Source organism: Ursus arctos, chromosome Y (genome assembly GCF_023065955.2).
Source record: "Ursus arctos isolate Adak ecotype North America chromosome Y, UrsArc2.0, whole genome shotgun sequence".
Classification (NCBI taxonomy): domain Eukaryota; kingdom Metazoa; phylum Chordata; class Mammalia; order Carnivora; family Ursidae; genus Ursus; species Ursus arctos.
This window is the reverse complement of record NC_079874.1, coordinates 4,500,067-4,517,566: the sequence shown is the minus strand read 5'-3', so window position 1 is coordinate 4,517,566 and position 17,500 is coordinate 4,500,067.

Sequence of the window (17,500 nt, the reverse complement as noted above, 5' to 3'; positions counted from 1 at the left end):
CAACACTTGGAACTGCCCTAACATACTCACAAACGTTTTCCCGACACACACATACACAAGAAACACACACAAACACCCATGGAATTTTTCTTACAGGCGTACACAGGGGGTTCTGAAACACACACAGACACACACACACTATCACACTCACAACACCGCACTCACACTGGGTCTCCAACACAGCCGTCAACACTTGAAACTGCTTTAACATAATCACAAACATGGTCCTGACACACACATATACAAATAACACACACAAACACCCATCGACTTTTTCTTGCAGGCATACACAATGGTTTCCTGCAAACACACACACACACACACACATAAAAGTCACACTCACGACAGAGCACTCACATTGGATCTCCAGCAGAGCCATGAACACTTGGAATTACCTTAACATATTCACAAACGTGGTCCCGAAACACACATGCAGAAGAAACACACAAAAACACCCTACGACTTTTTCTTACAGACATACACAATGGTATCCAGCAAAACACACACACACACACACACATACAATATCACACGCACAACACAGCACTCACACTGGGTCCCCGGCATAGCCATCAACAGTTGGAACTGCCCTAACATACTCACAAACGTGGTCCCGACACACACATACACAAGAAACACACACAAACTCCCATTGACTTTTACTTACAGTCATGCACAATGGTTTCCGCAAACACACACACACACACACTATCACACTCACAACACAGCATTCACACTGGCACTTGAATCTGCCCTAACATACAAACAAACGTGGTCCCGACACACACATACACAAGAAACACACACAAACACCCATCAACATTTTGTTACAGGCAGACAGAGTGGGGTTTCCCCAAACACACACACACACACACACACTGTCACACTAACAGCACAGTACGCACACTGGGCCTCGGCAGAGCCATCAACACTTGGAACTGCCCTAACATACTCACAAACGTTTTCCCGACACACACATACACAAGAAACACACACAAACACCCATCGACTTTTTCTTACAGGCATACACAACGGTTTCCCGCGAACACACACACACACAGTCACACTTACAACACAGCACTCACAATGGGTATCCAGCAGAACCATCAACACTTGGAACTGTCCTAAAATATTGACAAATGTGGTCGCGACACACACATACACATGAAACTCACACAAACATCCATCGACTTATTCTTACAGGCATACACAATGTTTTCCCGCCAACACAAACACACACAGAAACACACACTGCCACACTCACAACACAGCATTCACACTGGCACTTGGAACTGCCACAACATACTCACATACGTGGTCCCGACACACACATACACAAGAAACACACACAAACACCCATCGACTTTTTCTTAGAAGCATACACTGTCGGGTTCCCCAAAACACACACACACACAGAGACACACACACACTATCACACTCACAACACAGCACTCTCACTGGGTCTCCAGCAGAGCCATCAACACTTGGAACTGCCCTAACATATTCACAAATGTGGTCCCGACACACACATACAGAAGAAACACACACAAACACCCATGGAATTTTTCTTATAGGCATACAGACTGGTTTCCTGCAAACACACACACAGACACGCACACACACTGTCACACTCACAACACCCACTCACACTGGATATCCAGCAAACTCGTGAACACTTGGAACTGCCCTCACACACTCACAAATGTGGATCTGAAACACAATACGCAAGAACACACAAATACACCCATCGACTTTTTCATACAGGCATACACAATGGTTACCCGAAAACACACACACACACACACACACTCTCTCACACTCACAACACAGCACTCACTCTGTACCTCGGCAGAGACATCAACACTTGGAACTGCCCTCACACACTCACAAATGTGGATCTGAAACACAATACGCAAGAACACACAAATACACCCATCGACTTTTTCATACAGGCATACACAATGGTTACCGGAAAACACACACACACACACACACACACACTGTCACACTCGCAACACAGCACTCACACTGGGCCTCGGCAGAGCCATCAACACTTGGAACTGCCCTCACACACTCACAAACGTTTTCCCGACACACACATACACAAGAAACACACACAAACACCCATGGAATTTTTCTTACAGGCGTACACAGGGGGTTCTGAAACACACTCAGACACACACACACTATCACACTCACAACACCGCACTCACACTGGGTCTCCAACACAGCCGTCAACACTTGGAACTGCTTTAACATAATCACAAACATGGTCCTGACACACACATATACAAATAACACACACAAACACCCATCGACTTTTTCTTGCAGGCATACACAATGGTTTCCTGCAAACACACACACACACACACACACAAAAGGCACACTCACGACAGAGCAATCACATTGGATCTCCAGCAGAGCCATCAACACTTGGAATTACCTTAACATATTCACAAACGTGGTCCCGAAACACACATGCAGAAGAAACACACAAAAACACCCTACGACTTTTTCTTACAGACATACACAATGGTATCCAGCAAAACACACACACACACACACATACACTATCACACGCACAACACAGCACTCACACTGGGTCCCCGGCATAGCCATCAACACTTGGAACTGCCCTAACATACTCACAAACGTGGTCCCGACACACACATACACAAGAAACACACACAAACTCCCATTGACTTTTACTTACAGTCATGCACAATGGTTTCCGCAAACACACACACACACACTATCACACTCACAACACAGCATTCACACTGGCACTTGAATCTGCCCTAACATACAAACAAACGTGGTCCCGACCCACACATACACAAGAAACACACACAAACACCCATCAACAGTTAGTTACAGGCAGACAGAGTGGGGTTTCCCCAAACACACACACACACACACACACACACACTGTCACACTAACAGCACAGTACGCACACTGGGCCTCGGCAGAGCCATCAACACTTGGAACTGCCCTAACATACTCACAAACGTTTTCCCGACACACACATACACCAGAAACACACACAAACACCCATCGACTTTTTCTTACAGGCATACACAACGGTTTCCCGCGAACACACACACACACAGTCACACTTACAACACAGCACTCACAATGGGTATCCAGCAGAACCATCAACACTTGGAACTGCCCTAAAATATTGACAAATGTGGTCGCGACACACACATACACATGAAACTCACACAAACATCCATCGACTTATTCTTACAGGCATACACAATGTTTTCCCGCCAACACAAACACACACAGAAACACACACTGCCACACTCACAACACAGCATTCACACTGGCACTTGGAACTGCCACAACATACTCACATACGTGGTCCCGACACACACATACACAAGAAACACACACAAACACCCATCGACTTTTTCTTAGAAGCATACACTGTCGGGTTCCCCCAAACACACACACACACAGAGACACACACACACTATCACACTCACAACACAGCACTCTCACTGGGTCTCCAGCAGAGCCATCAACACTTGGAACTGCCCTAACATATTCACAAATGTGGTCCCGACACACACATACAGAAGAAACACACACAAACACCCATGGAATTTTTCTTATAGGCATACAGACTGGTTTCCTGCAAACACACACACAGACACGCACACACACTGTCACACTCACAACACACACTCACACTGGATATCCAGCAAACTCGTGAACACTTGGAACTGCCCTCACACACTCACAAATGTGGATCTGAAACACAATACGCAAGAACACACAAATACACCCATCGACTTTTTCATACAGGCATACACAATGGTTACCCGAAAACACACACACACACACACACACACACACACTCTCACACTCACAACACAGCACTCACTCTGTACCTCGGCAGAGACATCAACACTTGGAACTGCCCTCACACACTCACAAATGTGGATCTGAAACACAATACGCAAGAACACACAAATACACCCATCGACTTTTTCATACAGGCATACACAATGGTTACCGGAAAACACACACACACACACACTGTCACACTCGCAACACAGCACTCACACTGGGCCTCGGCAGAGCCATCAACACTTGGAACTGCCCTAACATACTCACAAACGTTTTCCCGACACACACATACACAAGAAACACACACAAACACCCATGGAATTTTTCTTACAGGCGTACACAGGGGGTTCTGAAACACACACAGACACACACACACTATCACACTCACAACACCGCACTCACACTGGGTCTCCAACACAGCCGTCAACACTTGAAACTGCTTTAACATAATCACAAACATGGTCCTGACACACACATATACAAATAACACACACAAACACCCATCGACTTTTTCTTGCAGGCATACACAATGGTTTCCTGCAAACACACACACACACACACACATAAAAGTCACACTCACGACAGAGCACTCACATTGGATCTCCAGCAGAGCCATGAACACTTGGAATTACCTTAACATATTCACAAACGTGGTCCCGAAACACACATGCAGAAGAAACACACAAAAACACCCTACGACTTTTTCTTACAGACATACACAATGGTATCCAGCAAAACACACACACACACACACACACATACACAATCACACGCACAACACAGCACTCACACTGGGTCCCCGGCATAGCCATCAACAGTTGGAACTGCCCTAACATACTCACAAACGTGGTCCCGACACACACATACACAAGAAACACACACAAACTCCCATTGACTTTTACTTACAGTCATGCACAATGGTTTCCGCAAACACACACACACACACACTATCACACTCACAACACAGCATTCACACTGGCACTTGAATCTGCCCTAACATACAAACAAACGTGGTCCCGACACACACATACACAAGAAACACACACAAACACCCATCAACATTTTGTTACAGGCAGACAGAGTGGGGTTTCCCCAAACACACACACACACACACACACACTGTCACACTAACAGCACAGTACGCACACTGGGCCTCGGCAGAGCCATCAACACTTGGAACTGCCCTAACATACTCACAAACGTTTTCCCGACACACACATACACCAGAAACACACACAAACACCCATCGACTTTTTCTTACAGGCATACACAACGGTTTCCCGCGAACACACACACACACAGTCACACTTACAACACAGCACTCACAATGGGTATCCAGCAGAACCATCAACACTTGGAACTGCCCTAAAATATTGACAAATGTGGTCGCGACACACACATACACATGAAACTCACACAAACATCCATCGACTTATTCTTACAGGCATACACAATGTTTTCCCGCCAACACAAACACACACAGAAACACACACTGCCACACTCACAACACAGCATTCACACTGGCACTTGGAACTGCCACAACATACTCACATACGTGGTCCCGACACACACATACACAAGAAACACACACAAACACCCATCGACTTTTTCTTAGAAGCATACACTGTCGGGTTCCCCCAAACACACACACACACAGAGACACACACACACTATCACACTCACAACACAGCACTCTCACTGGGTCTCCAGCAGAGCCATCAACACTTGGAACTGCCCTAACATATTCACAAAGGTGGTCCCGACACACACATACAGAAGAAACACACACAAACACCCATGGAATTTTTCTTATAGGCATACAGACTGGTTTCCTGCAAACACACACACAGACACGCACACACACTGTCACACTCACAACACACACTCACACTGGATATCCAGCAAACTCGTGAACACTTGGAACTGCCCTCACACACTCACAAATGTGGATCTGAAACACAATACGCAAGAACACACAAATACACCCATCGACTTTTTCATACAGGCATACACAATGGTTACCCGAAAACACACACACACACACACACACTCTCACACTCACAACACAGCACTCACTCTGTACCTCGGCAGAGACATCAACACTTGGAACTGCTCTCACACACTCACAAATGTGGATCTGAAACACAATACGCAAGAACACACAAATACACCCATCGACTTTTTCATACAGGCATACACAATGGTTACCGGAAAACACACACACACACACACTGTCACACTCGCAACACAGCACTCACACTGGGCCTCGGCAGAGCCATCAACACTTGGAACTGCCCTCACACACTCACAAACGTTTTCCCGACACACACATACACAAGAAACACACACAAACACCCGTGGAATTTTTCTTACAGGCGTACACAGGGGGTTCTGAAACACACACAGACACACACACACTATCACACTCACAACACCGCACTCACACTGGGTCTCCAACACAGCCGTCAACACTTGGAACTGCTTTAACATAATCACAAACATGGTCCTGACACACACATATACAAATAACACACACAAACACCCATCGACTTTTTCTTGCAGGCATACACAATGGTTTCCTGCAAACACACACACACACACACACACACACAAAAGTCACACTCACGACAGAGCACTCACATTGGATCTCCAGCAGAGCCATGAACACTTGGAATTACCTTAACATATTCACAAACGTCGTCCCGAAACACACATGCAGAAGAAACACACAAAAACACCCTACGACTTTTTCTTACAGACATACACAATGGTATCCAGCAAAACACACACACACACACACACATACACTATCACACGCACAACACAGCACTCACACTGGGTCCCCGGCATAGCCATCAACAGTTGGAACTGCCCTAACATACTCACAAACGTGGTCCCGACACACACATACACAAGAAACACACACAAACTCCCATTGACTTTTACTTACAGTCATGCACAATGGTTTCCGCAAACACACACACACACTATCACACTCACAACACAGCATTCACACTGGCACTTGAATCTGCCCTAACATACAAACAAACGTGGTCCCGACACACACATACACAAGAAACACACACAAACACCCATCAACATTTTGTTACAGGCAGACAGAGTGGGGTTTCCCCAAACACACACACACACACACACTGTCACACTAACAGCACAGTACGCACACTGGGCCTCGGCAGAGCCATCAACACTTGGAACTGCCCTAACATACTCACAAACGTTTTCCCGACACACACATACACCAGAAACACACACAAACACCCATCGACTTTTTCTTACAGGCATACACAACGGTTTCCCGCGAACACACACACACACAGTCACACTTACAACACAGCACTCACAATGGGTATCCAGCAGAACCATCAACACTTGGAACTGCCCTAAAATATTGACAAATGTGGTCGCGACACACACATACACATGAAACTCACACAAACATCCATCGACTTATTCTTACAGGCATACACAATGTTTTCCCGCCAACACAAACACACACAGAAACACACACTGCCACACTCACAACACAGCATTCACACTGGCACTTGGAACTGCCACAACATACTCACATACGTGGTCCCGACACACACATACACAAGAAACACACACAAACACCCATCGACTTTTGCTTAGAAGCATACACTGTGGGGTTCCCCCAAACACACACACACACAGAGACACACACACACTATCACACTCACAACACAGCACTCTCACTGGGTCTCCAGCAGAGCCATCAACACTTGGAACTGCCCTAACATATTCACAAATGTGGTCCCGACACACACATACAGAAGAAACACACACAAACACCCATGGAATTTTTCTTATAGGCATACAGACTGGTTTCCTGCAAACACACACACAGACACGCACACACACTGTCACACTCACAACACACACTCACACTGGATATCCAGCAAACTCGTGAACACTTGGAACTGCCCTCACACACTCACAAATGTGGATCTGAAACACAATACGCAAGAACACACAAATACACCCATCGACTTTTTCATACAGGCATACACAATGGTTACCCGAAAACACACACACACACACACACACACACACACTCTCACACTCACAACACAGCACTCACTCTGTACCTCGGCAGAGACATCAACACTTGGAACTGCCCTCACACACTCACAAATGTGGATCTGAAACACAATACGCAAGAACACACAAATACACCCATCGACTTTTTCATACAGGCATACACAATGGTTACCGGAAAACACACACACACACACACACACTGTCACACTCGCAACACAGCACTCACACTGGGCCTCGGCAGAGCCATCAACACTTGGAACTGCCCTCACACACTCAAAAACGTTTTCCCGACACACACATACACAAGAAACACACACAAACACCCATGGAATTTTTCTTACAGGCGTACACAGGGGGTTCTGAAACACACTCAGACACACACACACTATCACACTCACAACACCGCACTCACACTGGGTCTCCAACACAGCCGTCAACACTTGGAACTGCTTTAACATAATCACAAACATGGTCCTGACACACACATATACAAATAACACACACAAACACCCATCGACTTTTTCTTGCAGGCATACACAATGGTTTCCTGCAAACACACACACACACACACACAAAAGTCACACTCACGACAGAGCACTCACATTGGATCTCCAGCAGAGCCATGAACACTTGGAATTACCTTAACATATTCACAAACGTGGTCCCGAAACACACATGCAGAAGAAACACACAAAAACACCCTACGACTTTTTCTTACAGACATACACAATGGTATCCAGCAAAACACACACACACACACACATACACTATCACACGCACAAAAAAGCACTCACACTGGGTCCCCGGCATAGCCATCAACACTTGGCACTGCCCTAACATACTCACAAACGTGGTCCCGACACACACATACACAAGAAACACACACAAACTCCCATTGACTTTTACTTACAGTCATGCACAATGGTTTCCGCAAACACACACACACACACACTATCACACTCACAACACAGCATTCACACTGGCACTTGAATCTGCCCTAACATACAAACAAACGTGGTCCCGACACACACATACACAAGAAACACACACAAACACCCATCAACATTTTGTTACAGGCAGACAGAGTGGGGTTTCCCCAAACACACACACACACACACACACACTGTCACACTAACAGCACAGTACGCACACTGGGCCTCGGCAGAGCCATCAACACTTGGAACTGCCCTAACATACTCACAAACGTTTTCCCGACACACACATACACCAGAAACACACACAAACACCCATCGACTTTTTCTTACAGGCATACACAACGGTTTCCCGCGAACACACACACACACAGTCACACTTACAACACAGCACTCACAATGGGTATCCAGCAGAACCATCAACACTTGGAACTGCCCTAAAATATTGACAAATGTGGTCGCGACACACACATACACATGAAACTCACACAAACATCCATCGACTTATTCTTACAGGCATACACAATGTTTTCCCGCCAACACAAACACACACAGAAACACACACTGCCACACTCACAACACAGCATTCACACTGGCACTTGGAACTGCCACAACATACTCACATACGTGGTCCCGACGCACACATACACAAGAAACACACACAAACACCCATCGACTTTTTCTTAGAAGCATACACTGTCGGGTTCCCCCAAACACACACACACACAGAGACACACACACACTATCACACTCACAACACAGCACTCTCACTGGGTCTCCAGCAGAGCCATCAACACTTGGAACTGCCCTAACATATTCACAAATGTGGTCCCGACACACACATACAGAAGAAACACACACAAACACCCATGGAATTTTTCTTATAGGCATACAGACTGGTTTCCTGCAAACACACACACAGACACGCACACACACTGTCACACTCACAACACACACTCACACTGGATATCCAGCAAACTCATGAACACTTGGAACTGCCCTCACACACTCACAAATGTGGATCTGAAACACAATACGCAAGAACACACAAATACACCCATCGACTTTTTCATACAGGCATACACAATGGTTACCCGAAAACACACACACACACACACACTGTCACACTCGCAATACAGCACTCACACTGGGCCTCGGCAGAGCCATCAACACTTGGAACTGCCCTCACACAGTCACAAATGTGGATCTGAAACACAATACGCAAGAACACACAAATACACCCATCGACTTTTTCATACAGGCATACACAATGGTTACCTGAAAACACACACACACACACACACTCTCACACTCACAACACAGCACTCACTTTGTACCTCGGCAGAGACATCAACACTTGGAACTGCCCTAACATACTCACAAACGTTTTCCCAACACAGACATACACAAGAAACACACAAACACCCATCGACATTTTCTTACAGGCGTACACAATGGTTTCCCGCAAACAACACACACACACACTATCACACTCACAACACAGCACTCACAGTGCGTATCCAGCAGAGCCATCAACACTTGGAACTGCCCTCACACACTCACAAATGTGGATCTGAAACACAATACGCAAGAACACACAAACACACCCATCGACTTTTTCATACAAGCATACACAATGGTTACCGGAAAACACACACACACACACACACAGTGTCACACTCGCAACACAGCACTCACACTGGGCCTCGGCAGAGCCATCAACACTTGGAACTGCCCTAACATACTCACAAACGTTTTCCCGACACACACATACACAAGAAACACACACAAACACCCATTGAGTTTTTCTTACAGGCGTACACAGGGGGTTCTGAAACACACACAGACACACACACACTATCACACTCACAACACAGCACTCACACTGGGTCTCCAACACAGCCGTCAACACTTGGAACTGCTTTAACATAATCACAAACATGGTCCTGACACACACATATACAAATAACACACACAAACACCCATCGACTTTTTCTTGCAGGCATACACAATGGTTTCCTGCAAACACACACACACACACACACACAAAAGTCACACTCACGACAGAGCACTCACATTGGATCTCCAGCAGAGCCATGAACACTTGGAATTACCTTAACATATTCACAAACGTGGTCCCGAAACACACATGCAGAAGAAACACACAAAAACACCCTACGACTTTTTCTTACAGACATACACAATGGTATCCAGCAAAACACACACACACACACACACACATACACTATCACACGCACAACACAGCACTCACACTGGGTCCCCGGCATAGCCATCAACAGTTGGAACTGCCCTAACATACTCACAAATGTGGTCCCGACACACACATACACAAGAAACACACACAAACTCCCATTGACTTTTACTTACAGTCATGCACAATGGTTTCCGCAAACACACACACACACACTATCACATTCACAACACAGCCTTCACACTGGCACTTGAATCTGCCCTAACATACAAACAAACGTGGTCCCGACACACACATACAGAAGAAACACACACAAACACCCATCAACTTTTTGTTACAGGAAGACAGAGTGGGGTTTCCCCAAACACACACACACACACACACACTGTCACACTAACAGCACAGTACGCACACTGGGCCTCGGCAGAGCCATCAACACTTGGAACTGCCCTAACATACTCACAAACGTTTTCCCGACACACATTTACACAAGAAACACACACAAACACACATCGACTTTTTCTTACAGGCATACACAACGGTTTCCCGCGAACACACACACACACAGTCACACTTACAACACAGCACTCACAATGGGTATCCAGCAGAACCATCAACACTTGGAACTGCCCTAAAATATTGACAAATGTGGTCACGACACACACATACACATGAAACTCACACAAACATCCATCGACTTATTCTTACAGGCATACACAATGTTTTCCCGCCAACACAAACACACACAGAAACACACACTGCCACACTCACAACACAGCATTCACACTGGCACTTGGAACTGCCACAACATACTCACATACGTGGTCCCGACACACACATACACAAGAAACACACACAAACACCCATCGACTTTTTCTTACAGGCATACACTGTGGGGTTCCCCCAAACACACACACACACAGAGACACACACACACTATCACACTCACAACACAGCACTCTCACTGGGTCTCCAGCAGAGCCATCAACACTTGGAACTGCCCTAACATATTCACAAATGTGGTCCCGACACACACATACAGAAGAAACACACACAAACACCCATGGAATTTTTCTTATAGGCATACAGACTGGTTTCCTGCAAACACACACACAGACACGCACACACACTGTCACACTCACAACACACACTCACACTGGATATCCAGCAAACTCGTGAACACTTGGAACTGCCCTCACACACTCACAAATGTGGATCTGAAACACAATTCGCAAGAACACACAAATACACCCATCGACTTTTTCATACAGGCATACACAATGGTTACCCGAGAACACACACACACACACACACACACACTCTCACACTCACAACACAGCACTCACTCTGTACCTCGGCAGAGACATCAACACTTGGAACTGCCCTCACACACTCACAAATGTGGATCTGAAACACAATACGCAAGAACACACAAATACACCCATCGACTTTTTCATACAGGCATACACAATGGTTACCGGAAAACACACACACACACACACACACTGTCACACTCGCAACACAGCACTCACACTGGGCCTCGGCAGAGCCATCAACACTTGGAACTGCCCTCACACACTCACAAACGTTTTCCCGACACACACATACACAAGAAACACACACAAACACCCATGGAATTTTTCTTACACGCGTACACAGGGGGTTCTGAAACACACACAGACACACACACACTATCACACTCACAACACCGCACTCACACTGGGTCTCCAACACAGCCGTCAACACTTGGAACTGCTTTAACATAATCACAAACATGGTCCTGACACACACATATACAAATAACACACACAAACACCCATCGACTTTTTCTTGCAGGCATACACAATGGTTTCCTGCAAACACACACACACACACACACAAAAGGCACACTCACGACAGAGCACTCACATTGGATCTCCAGCAGAGCCATGAACACTTGGAATTACCTTAACATATTCACAAACGTGGTCCCGAAACACACATGCAGAAGAAACACACAAAAACACCCTACGACTTTTTCTTACAGACATACACAATGGTATCCAGCAAAACACACACACACACACACACATACACTATCACACGCACAACACAGCACTCACACTGGGTCCCCGGCATAGCCATCAACACTTGGAACTGCCCTAACATACTCACAAACGTGGTCCCGACACACACATACACAAGAAACACACACAAACTCCCATTGACTTTTACTTACAGTCATGCACAATGGTTTCCGCAAACACACACACACACACACTATCACACTCACAACACAGCATTCACACTGGCACTTGAATCTGCCCTAACATACAAACAAACGTGGTCCCGACCCACACATACACAAGAAACACACACAAACACCCATCAACATTTAGTTACAGGCAGACAGAGTGGGGTTTCCCCAAACACACACACACACACACACACACACACACACACTGTCACACTAACAGCACAGTACGCACACTGGGCCTCGGCAGAGCCATCAACACTTGGAACTGCCCTAACATACTCACAAACGTTTTCCCGACACACACATACACCAGAAACACACACAAACACCCATCGACTTTTTCTTACAGGCATACACAACGGTTTCCCGCGAACACACACACACACAGTCACACTTACAACACAGCACTCACAATGGGTATCCAGCAGAACCATCAACACTTGGAACTGCCCTAAAATATTGACAAATGTGGTCGCGACACACACATACACATGAAACTCACACACACATCCATCGACTTATTCTTACAGGCATACACAATGTTTTCCCGCCAACACAAACACACACAGAAACACACACTGCCACACTCACAACACAGCATTCACACTGGCACTTGGAACTGCCACAACATACTCACATACGTGGTCCCGACACACACATACACAAGAAACACACACAAACACCCATCGACTTTTTCTTAGAAGCATACACCGTCGGGTTCCCCCAAACACACACACACACAGAGACACACACACACTATCACACTCACAACACAGCACTCTCACTGGGTCTCCAGCAGAGCCATCAACACTTGGAACTGCCCTAACATATTCACAAAGGTGGTCCCGACACACACATACAGAAGAAACACACACAAACACCCATGGAATTTTTCTTATAGGCATACAGACTGGTTTCCTGCAAACACACACACAGACACGCACACACACTGTCACACTCACAACACACACTCACACTGGATATCCAGCAAACTCGTGAACACTTGGAACTGCCCTCACACACTCACAAATGTGGATCTGAAACACAATACGCAAGAACACACAAATACACCCATCGACTTTTTCATACAGGCATACACAATGGTTACCCGAAAACACACACACACACACACACACACACACACTCTCACACTCACAACACAGCACTCACTCTGTACCTCGGCAGAGACATCAACACTTGGAACTGCCCTCACACACTCACAAATGTGGATCTGAAACACAATACGCAAGAACACACAAATACACCCATCGACTTTTTCATACAGGCATACACAATGGTTACCGGAAAACACACACACACACACACTGTCACACTCGCAACACAGCACTCACACTGGGCCTCGGCAGAGCCATCAACACTTGGAACTGCCCTAACATACTCACAAACGTTTTCCCGACATACACATACACAAGAAACACACACAAACACCCATGGAATTTTTCTTACAGGCGTACACTGGGGGTTCTGAAACACACACAGACACACACACACTATCACACTCACAACACCGCACTCACACTGGGTCTCCAACACAGCCGTCAACACTTGAAACTGCTTTAACATAATCACAAACATGGTCCTGACACACACATATACAAATAACACACACAAACACCCATCGACTTTTTCTTGCAGGCATACACAATGGTTTCCTGCAAACACACACACACACACACATAAAAGTCACACTCACGACAGAGCACTCACATTGGATCTCCAGCAGAGCCATGAACACTTGGAATTACCTTAACATATTCACAAACGTGGTCCCGAAACACACATGCAGAAGAAACACACAAAAACACCCTACGACTTTTTCTTACAGACATACACAATGGTATCCAGCAAAACACACACACACACACACACATACACTATCACACGCACAACACAGCACTCACACTGGGTCCCCGGCATAGCCATCAACAGTTGGAACTGCCCTAACATACTCACAAACGTGGTCCCGACACACACATACACAAGAAACACACACAAACTCCCATTGACTTTTACTTACAGTCATGCACAATGGTTTCCGCAAACACACACACACACACACTATCACACTCACAACACAGCATTCACACTGGCACTTGAATCTGCCCTAACATACAAACAAACGTGGTCCCGACCCACACATACACAAGAAACACACACAAACACCCATCAACATTTTGTTACAGGCAGACAGAGTGGGGTTTCCCCAAACACACACACACACACACACACACACTGTCACACTAACAGCACAGTACGCACACTGGGCCTCGGCAGAGCCATCAACACTTGGAACTGCCCTAACATACTCACAAACGTTTTCCCGACACACACATACACAAGAAACACACACAAACACCCATCGACTTTTTCTTACAGGCATACACAACGGTTTCCCGCGAACACACACACACACAGTCACACTTACAACACAGCACTCACAATGGGTATCCAGCAGAACCATCAACACTTGGAACTGCCCTAAAATATTGACAAATGTGGTCGCGACACACACATACACATGAAACTCACACACACATCCATCGACTTATTCTTACAGGCATACACAAGGTTTTCCCGCCAACACAAACACACACAGAAACACACACTGCCACACTCACAACACAGCATTCACACTGGCACTTGGAACTGCCACAACATACTCACATACGTGGTCCCGACACACACATACACAAGAAACACACACAAACACCCATCGACTTTTTCTTAGAAGCATACACTGTGGGGTTCCCCCAAACACACACACACACAGAGACACACACACACTGTCACACTCACAACACAGCACTCTCACTGGGTCTCCAGCAGAGCCATCAACACTTGGAACTGCCCTAACATATTCACAAATGTGGTCCCGACACACACATACAGAAGAAACACACACAAACACCCATGGAATTTTTCTTATAGGCATACAGACTGGTTTCCTGCAAACACACACACAGACACGCACACACACTGTCACACTCACAACACACACTCACACTGGATATCCAGCAAACTCATGAACACTTGGAACTGCCCTCACACACTCAGAAATGTGGATCTGAAACACAATACGCAAGAACACACAAATACACCCATCGACTTTTTCATACAGGCATACACAATGGTTACCCGAAAACACACACACACACACACACACACTCTCACACTCACAACACAGCACTCACTCTGTACCTCGGCAGAGACATCAACACTTGGAACTGCCCTCACACTCTCACAAATGTGGATCTGAAACACAATACGCAAGAACACACAAATACACCCATCGACTTTTTCATACAGGCATACACAATGGTTACCCGAAAACACACACACACACACACACACACACTGTCACACTCGCAACACAGCACTCACACTGGGCCTCGGCAGAGCCATCAACACTTGGAACTGCCCTAACATACTCACAAACGTTTTCCCGACACACACATACACAAGAAACACACACAAACACCCGTGGAATTTTTCTTACAGGCGTACACAGGGGGTTCTGAAACACACACAGACACACACACACTATCACACTCACAACACCGCACTCACACTGGGTCTCCAACACAGCCGTCAACACTTGGAACTGCTTTAACATAATCACAAACATGGTCCTGACACACACATATACAAATAACACACACAAACACCCATCGACTTTTTCTTGCAGGCATACACAATGGTTTCCTGCAAACACACACACACACACACACACACACACACAAGTCACACTCACGACAGAGCACTCACATTGGATCTCCAGCAGAGCCATGAACACTTGGAATTACCATAACATATTCACAAACGTGGTCCCGAAACACACATGCAGAAGAAACACACAAAAACACCCTATGACTTTTTCTTACAGACATACACAATGGTATCCAGCAAAACACACACACACACACACATACACTATCACACGCACAACACAGCACTCACACTGGGTCCCCGGCATAGCCATCAACAGTTGGAACTGCCCTAACATACTCACAAACGTGGTCCCGACACACACATACACAAGTAACATACACAAACTCCCATTGACTTTTACTTACAGTCATGCACAATGGTTTCCGCAAACACACACACACACACACTATCACACTCACAACACAGCATTCACACTGGCACTTGAATCTGCC